Raw genomic sequence first — 8,470 nt, forward strand, 5'->3', positions numbered from 1 at the left:
GACTCGCGCAGCCGTTATCCTTCGTGGGTTGAAGTCTCCATCAACGTGGATGTACGATAGCACCACCTATCGTAACCATGCCAAAAATCTCCATGTTTGCTCCCTCCAAACTCCTCCATTTTACCTTCATGTGCAATGTTTTACATTCCGCTGCTATACTCTTAGACTTGCATGTGTAGGTTGTTTACTTGACTAGTGCTAAGTTGCTAAAATCTGCCAAGACTTAAAATTGGGAAAATGCTAGATTTTTATTTTGTCAAGTAGTCTAATCACCCCCCTCTGGACAAACTTTTGATCCTATAGAAGCATATAGAAGAGAGTAGATGGTAAGTTCACCAAGTATCATCATATAGCATAATCCTACCTGGTGATCCTCTCCTCGTCGCCCTGTGAGAGAGCGGTCACCGGGTTGTATCTGGCACTTAAAAGGATGTGTTTTATTAAGTATCCGGTTCTAGTTGTTGTCAGGTCAAGGTACAACTCCGGGTCGTCCTTTTACCAAGGGACACGCTATTCGAATAGATAAACTTCCCTGCAGGGGTGCACCACATTACCCAACACGCTCGATCCCTCTGGTCGGGCACACTTTCCTGGGTCATACCCGGCCTCGGAAGATTAACACATCGCAGCCCTACCTAGGCACAACAGAGAGGTCAGCACGCCGGTCTAAATCCTATGCGTGCAGGGGTCTGGGCCCATCGCCCGTTGCACACCTGCATGTTGCGAAAGCGGACGGTAAGCAGACCTAGCCTCCGTAATACAAGATCAGGCGTTCCAGTCCAATCCGGCGTGCGCCGCTCAGTCGCTGATGTCAAGAAGGCTTTGGCTGATACCACGACGTCGAGTGCCCATAACTGTTCCTACGTAGTTGGTTAGTGCGTATAGGCCAGTGGCCAGACTCAGATCAAATACCAAGATCTCGTTAAGCGTGTTATTTTGAAGTAACCGCAGACGCCGACCAGGGCTAGGCCCACCTCTCTCCTAAGTGGTCTCAACCTGCCCTGTCGCTCCGCCACAAAGTAACAGTCGGGGGCCGTCGGGAACCCAGGCCCACCACTACCGGGATGGAACCACCTGTCCTTTCAGCCCCCACACCGGAATCACTCGCGGGTACTCTACGAGACGACCTGACTTTAGTCACCACAGGTACCATATATTATGTATATAAGTATATACCCGTGATCATCTCCCGAGTGATCACGGCCCGATAGCATAGCATGGCTGACAGACAAGAATGTAGGGCCACTGATGGTATACTAGCATCCTATACTAAGCATTTAGGATTGTAGGCAAAGATAACAACAGTAGTAGCAAAGATAGGCTATGCATCACGATAGGATTAACTAAAAGCAGTAACATGCTACACTATTCTAATGCAAGCAGTAGAGAGAAGAATAGGCGATATTTCGTGATCAAGGGGGGGGGCTTTCCTGCAAGCTCTGCTGAAAAGGAAGAAGTGTCGTTGTCGACGTAGTCGATCACCGGGGCATCATCGGCCTCTGGGTCTACCGGAGAGAAGAGGGGGAAGAAACAATAAATATAAAGCAAACAAAACATCATAAAGCATAACATGGTAATATGACGTGCCGGGTGTGGCCTAGGTATGTCTACACGAATAGGTGAAGGGGGAATCAACCGGGAATGTTTTCCCGGTTCCGGACCTATGTCAGACAGGTAACCGAAGGGGGGATGTTCCATGTTCAGATAGTTAGAGGCATCTGATAGGTAAACGGACTGCGTATTCGGATTCGTCTCGTCATTCTGAGCAACTTTCATGTAGAAAACATTTTCATCCGAGCTACGGTTAATTTTCTATGTTTTTCTAAAGTTTTAATCATTTTTTGGAATTTATTTAATTAATTTAAATAAACATTATCCAGAATAGTTTGGGATGATGTCAGCATGACGTATGTGTGACCTCAACAGTCAACAGTGCGGTCAACTGGAGTCAAACCTGACCTCTGGGTCCAGTGACTGTGGCTTTAACAGAGTTTTAGATTAACAAAACAAATTAGTTAGTGGGTGGGACCAACTATCAATGAGTGATTAGCATTTAACTTAATTAATTAATAGATTATCTATTTAACTAAAATCATTTAATCAGGCGGGACCCACATGTCAGTGACATGGGGCCAGCCACGTCAGCGGCTAACCGGGTCAATGGGTCAACTGGGCCCACCCGTCAGCGACGCAGGGGGACCCATGCGTCAGGCCAGCTCAGCGACGGCATGCGACTCGTCGGAATCATGCCGGCGAGCTTGTTCGCGGCGGCGCGTCCTCAGCCATCGTCGGAAAACACCCACAGGGCATCATTTTGATCGTGGTCGGGCGCGTTAGAACGACAAGACGACGCTGCGTCAGTTGGTGGTGGTTTCGCGGGCCGCGGTGGCCAGAGTTGAGCGGGGCTTCGACATCGGCGGCGACCGGAGTTGGGCGAACTCGGACCCGGGGCTAGGGGGCACTAGGAGGGGAGCTGGGGGTCGCGTTGAGCTCCGGTGAGGCCCGGAAGCTCGAGGCACTGCTTGGGCGCGAGCTCGTAGGCCAGTGGCCGCGACGGCGAGGCAAGCGACGGCGGCGAGGTTCGGCTATGGTGGCTTGGGCATCTAGGGGCGATTGGGAGGGGAGGAAAGGAGCACAACAGGCGCGACGGCTCACAGTGGGGGTCGAGGAGCAGCTCGGGGAGGCCGGGGAAGTCGCGATGGCGCGGATCGACGGCGGCGCAGAGGCGGAGCTCGACGGAGGGGATCAACGAGGGCGCGTCGATGTGGCATCCCGGTGCCATCCAGCAAGAGCAGGCGTCGTGGTCGGCAGCGGCAGTCCCGTGGACAGCTTGGAACGGCGGAAGGTGGCCGGTGGCCATGCCAACGACGAGGCGCAGCGACTGGTGTGTTCGGGCGAGCGAGATCTGAGAGGGAGAGGGCGAGGGAGAGAGTGAGGGTTTGAGATAGGGTTTGCATCGGCATCTAGGAGGCCTTGTAGACATCGGAGAAGCACCGGATGAGCGCCGCGTGGCTCATCCGCGGCATGGACGCGCGCGCTGCGTCCACCGCACCAGGGATGAACTGGGAGGACGACGACCACGCTGTGGGCTGGGCCTGCACACTGTAGACTAGAGGCCCAGCAACACGTGTCTTCTTTCTTCTTTTCCTTTTTTTTATTTCTGTTTTATTTTAACTAATGTTTTCTTTTTATTAGCCAAGACAAATGAATTTAGCTAAACATGAAATTTGGCACATAATTCAAGCACAATATTTTGGAGTGGCACATAAAGTTTGGAGGCAATTGGAGTTAAATAAATAACTAATAATTTTTCAAAGGCCATTTTATTTACTGTTGGAACACTTATTAATTTCCTAGGGTTTTATCTGTGATTCAAATGATGTTGGTTTCTACATGGTAATTCCTTAGTGAATATTTGCAACCTAATGAACATTTTTAATTCACTGTTTTATGAAACTATACTTTGACTTGTTATTTGAATTTGTATTTGAACTAATTTTGAAACGAGTGAGGTTTAGCAAAATTTTAATTAATTATGATGACCTAGCATCATTAACAGGGGTGTATTGTAGCTTAACTATCGGTGTGTCACAAGGGGGCCCACCAGGTGGGCACAACCCACCTGGGCGCGCCAGGGAGCCCAGGCGCGCCCTGGTGAGTTTACCCAGGCCCACCCCCGGTGCCCATCTTCTGGTATATAAGTTATTTTGACCTAGAAAAAATAAGGAGAGGACGTTTGGGACGGAGTGCCGCCGCCTCGAGGCAGAACTTGGGCAGGAGCACTTTTGCCCTCCGGCGAAGCGATTCCGCCGGGGAAACTTCCCTCTCGGAGGGAGAAATCATCGTCGTCATCATCACCAACAACTCGCCCATCTTGGGGAGGTCAATCTCCATCAACATCTTCAATAGCGCCATCTCCTCTCAAACCCTAGTTCATCTCTTGTGTTCAATCTTGTTACCGGAACTATAGATTGGTGCTTGTGGGTGACTAGTAGTGTTGATTACATCTTGTAGTTGATTACTATATGGTTTATTTGGTGGAAGATTATATGTTCAGGTCCAATATGCTATTTAATACTCCTCTAATCATGAGCATGTTTATCATTTGTGAGTAGTTACTTTTGTTCTTGGGGTCACGGGAGAAATTATGTTGCAAGTAATCATGTGAACTTGATATGTGTTTGATATTTTGATAGTATGTATGTTGTGATTCCCTTAGTGGTGTCATGTGAACGTCGATTACATGACACTTCACCATATTTGGGCCTAAGGGAATGCATTTTGGAGTAGCAACTAGATGGGTTGCGAGAGTGACAGAAGCTTAAATCCCAATTTATGCGCTATTCCCTAAGGGACTGGTTGGATCCAAAAGTTTAATGCTATGTTTAGAATTTATTCTTAATACTTTTCTCATAGTTGCGGATGCTTGCGGGAGGGTTAATCATAAGTAGGAGGTTTGTTCAAGTAAGAACAACACCTAAGCACCAGTCCACCCATATATCAAATTATCAAAGTACCGAACACGAATTAAACCAACATGATGAAAGTGACTAGATGAAATTCCCGTGTACCCTCAAGAACACTTTGCTTATTATAAGAGACAGTTTTGGCCTGTCCTTTGCCTCAAAAGGATTGAGCTACCTTGCTGCACTTTTGTTACTACTATCGTAGTATCGTTACTTGCTCGTTACAAATTATCTTGCTATCAAACTACTCCGCTACTTACAATTTCAGCACTTGCAGACATTACCTTGCTGAAAACCATTTGTCTCCTTCTGCTCCTCGTTGGGTTCGACACTCTTACTTATCGAAAAGAGCTACAAATTGATCCCATATACTTATGGGTCATCAAGCATTGCTCGTGTGATGGTCAAGATCAGATCTACGACACTAATCTATTTTTTAACATCTAATTAGAGCGGGGCATCATTCCAATTAGGAAGTTAAGGTCGTTGCTTTTTATTTTACCAGAATTGAAGCCAGGTCATCCATTTATTACTAGACCCAGAAAGTCACAATTTGGGATTCCATTCAAAAAAGGCGTCGGCTGTCGGATCGAGGTCCCACGGCTATGATTAAAACGTGGTGTACCGCTTTACTGACTTACCAGTCATGGGTTGGGCTATGGCCTGCTTCGCTCGCAACCCTAAGGGCGTTAAATAGGGCATGGGTCGTGCTGGGCCTTTGACTATTTGGGCTAGGAAATTCCTTTTCCTTTTCCTTGTCCTTGTTCTTTTTCTATTTTCTTTTTCCTTTTGCATTTGAATTGATTCAAAGCTCAACTCCAAACAAAATCATTTTAGTAAAATTTCAAAGAGGCTCAAAATGATATCCGGGATTAAGGAAAATAACCTCCTACCAAAATATTAATACATTTTTCAACCCTTTTTGGATCATTATAATTATTTTGGTTTGATTTGAATTAGATTAAAAGCTCAAATTTTCTCCAAACATTTTTGTGATAATTTTCACAGTGGTTTAAATAAATAAATGGTACTTAGGAAAATATATTTCAGATCAAAATATTAAACAATTAAAATGTCACACTAGTTGGGACATTAAATTTCATTCCCTAAAACGATTTAGGGTTCAGTTTAAATTCCCAAATATTATTTTGATTTCAAATACTTTTTGGGCTTATGGAAATTATCTCTAGCCCAAGCATTAAATAAAAAGGGTCACACCCATTTGTAGCTCAATTATGGCATTATAAATAATCTCTCAAAATGATTTTAGGATTCTAAATAATTCGAAAATACTTTCGAGCCACAAGCAGCAATCGGCCGCAGGAGCGATCACGGGAGGGACCTAATGCATCATCATCATAAGTTGTGTATTCTTAACTAGCCTAAACTCTGTGGTGGAGTTGTATTCTTAAATTCAGTAAAAATCCCACTCTTAGAGTTTTATACAGAATACATTTCAATCATGATTCAACATTTTAAATTTGGGTTAAAAAGTTGCATCATGATTGATTATACTATCAATGTTCAAGAAAGCATTTTTAGGCGCCGCTTAAGCGCTAAGTGAAACCTAAATGCTTCACTTCTGCCCTAGGCGGAAGTTTTATCGTTAAGCGAAAAAAGCAGGATTTAGCGACGGCTTTAGCGCTAAGCGCTGGCTAAGCGTCCGCTGAGCACACTTAAGCATTCAAAAAGCGAGGAATGGGCCACATGCTGGAGGTAAAAGGGGGGTATAAAGGCCTGGCCCAATATTGCCTGTTCATCTAGGGTTTACTGGTTAGAAGGGGAGGGGATAGAAGAGAGCTCCAATGGTGGCTGCTCCAGTTTTGCATCTAACTCAGCTCCATGCATTCTTTCTCCTTGTCCCCGGACTAGATCTGAACTACTACTGGGGATGGGCTGGGGCTGTTGTTTGGCTGCGACTGTTGTTTTGTTGTTGTTGCTGCTGCTGCTTGGCTGCTGTTGTTGCTGCTTGCCTGCAGCTGCCATTTATCTTATATGCTCTAAGACAATATTATGCATTTGTGCTTGCTGTGTGAACCACCGAACCTTATCCTTTCAAATTTCCAGTTACCTATGTGCTATATTTCCTGTTTTCTTGTGCATATTATTCAAAAACAGCCAAATTCTGGCCAATTTTATAACAACACTTAATCCCGGTTAAGCTGCGCTTAAGCGGCCATTGCTCTAAGTTGTGGCCTTCCGCTCCGCTTACGCTTATCGCTTTCTTGAACATTGTATATTATATTGTAAACTCTAAGAGTGGGATTTTCGGACATCAAAATACGAGAAGCACAACAATCATTTGTGGATTGATGTATTTTAGTTAATAGCACCGAGTTGGCAAGGGTGCAAGGCCTTGCGCTAGAATAGCATTTGGAGTAGTTACTGTGCATAAATCATTTTCAGAGTTTGGAATTAGTACCACTATGAATGTGCTCCCTCATTTTTTGTTTAATCTATATATTAACTTTGTCTTAAGCCAGACTTTATAAACTTTGATGAAGTTTATACAAAAAAATATTAACATCTACAATACCAAACCAATACCATTAGATACACCATTGGATACATTTGCATATCATGTATACTTGTTATCGTAAATGTTTGCATTGTTTTCTACTAATTTGATCAAACTTTATGCAGTTTGACTTAGGACAAAATCAATATGCAGAGTTAATAAAAGAAGAGTGAGTACAGGCCCATCCACAATGGGAGTAATTTCAGCAGTAACTTCGAGTCCAACTCAGCAAATTTGTCTATGTAGCAATGAGTTAATGAAGAGAGAGGTAGTTCTAGTAACTTAGATAGTTACTGTAACATCACATCTCCCAATGCAATATGAGTTTATAACCTAATAAATGAAGCTTTGCATGACACCACATCTAAGAGGGTGCTTGGATACGTTTTAGTCTCATGACTAAAAGTAGTGGGACTAAAACTTGCTTTTTTGAAAAACAACTTGAAACTTTATTAATTAGAAATAATTGTTACATCGTCTATCAAGAGAGTTACAAGAGCTTCGATGAGCTCCTCTATCCAATCCCTAGTCATGAAACCTTTTGCTAATCTAGCAAGCTCATGAGCTACTTTATTTGCTTCCCTGTTACAATGTTCAAAACTGGTTTGAGGAAAATCACAGGCCATAAAAAAACAATCCTCAAAAATTGCAGCAGCTGGTCCCATAGACTGTCCTCCATTCTTGATTATGTCGATGACCTCCATATTATCAGAATTGATGATTAGATGATTGCAGCCCGTCTTTTGTGCCAACAGTAAACCAAATCTGAGTGCTACCGCCTCTGTTGTCAAGGCATCCGCACAGTACTGAATCCTCCAGTTACCACCTACTATGAAGTTTCCTTTATCATCTCTGATAACAGCACCCGTTGTGCCTCTTAGCTGATCATGATCAAAAGAAGCATCCATGTTTAATTTAACGAAACCCCTAGGAGGTCTGCACCATCCTTCATTCTTTCTCTTTGCTTTAGGAGAGTGGGCATTTACAGAGTTCGATGTTATAGCCCGAATCCCCATCAAGGTTTGGGACGCCTCTTGAGACTTACCCTCATGGACTAGTCTCCGTCTATTCCACCATAAATACCAAGCAGCTATAGCAATAAGTTCCCCTGCATTTTGGGAGTCCAAGATGGGTAGTTCATGATCAGACATAAGGAGTAGGAATTCAAGGACTGCCTCTCCTACAAGATCAACGGCGCAGGCTTTTTTTACCACTTCATACAACCCCAAACGTTCCCACACTTCTTTTGCCTTCTGGCACAGAAATAATATATGTTTTGTATCCTCTAGCCCGTCCAAACATACTGGGCATATTGGCTGAGTTTTTATATGTCTGTTGGCCAATGTAACACGACACGGTAGAGTCCCGTGAAGCGTCCGCCAAATAAAAATTTTAACCTTCGCCGGACAAGCTAATTTCCAGATCTTACCCCAAATAGGATTGACCTTGCTTCTACCCATGCCATTCGAGTATTCCAACTTCCTCC

This window comes from Triticum urartu, chromosome 7A (genome assembly GCF_056163025.1).
Source record: "Triticum urartu cultivar PI428250 chromosome 7A, HENAU_Tu73, whole genome shotgun sequence".
Classification (NCBI taxonomy): Eukaryota; Viridiplantae; Streptophyta; class Magnoliopsida; order Poales; family Poaceae; genus Triticum; species Triticum urartu.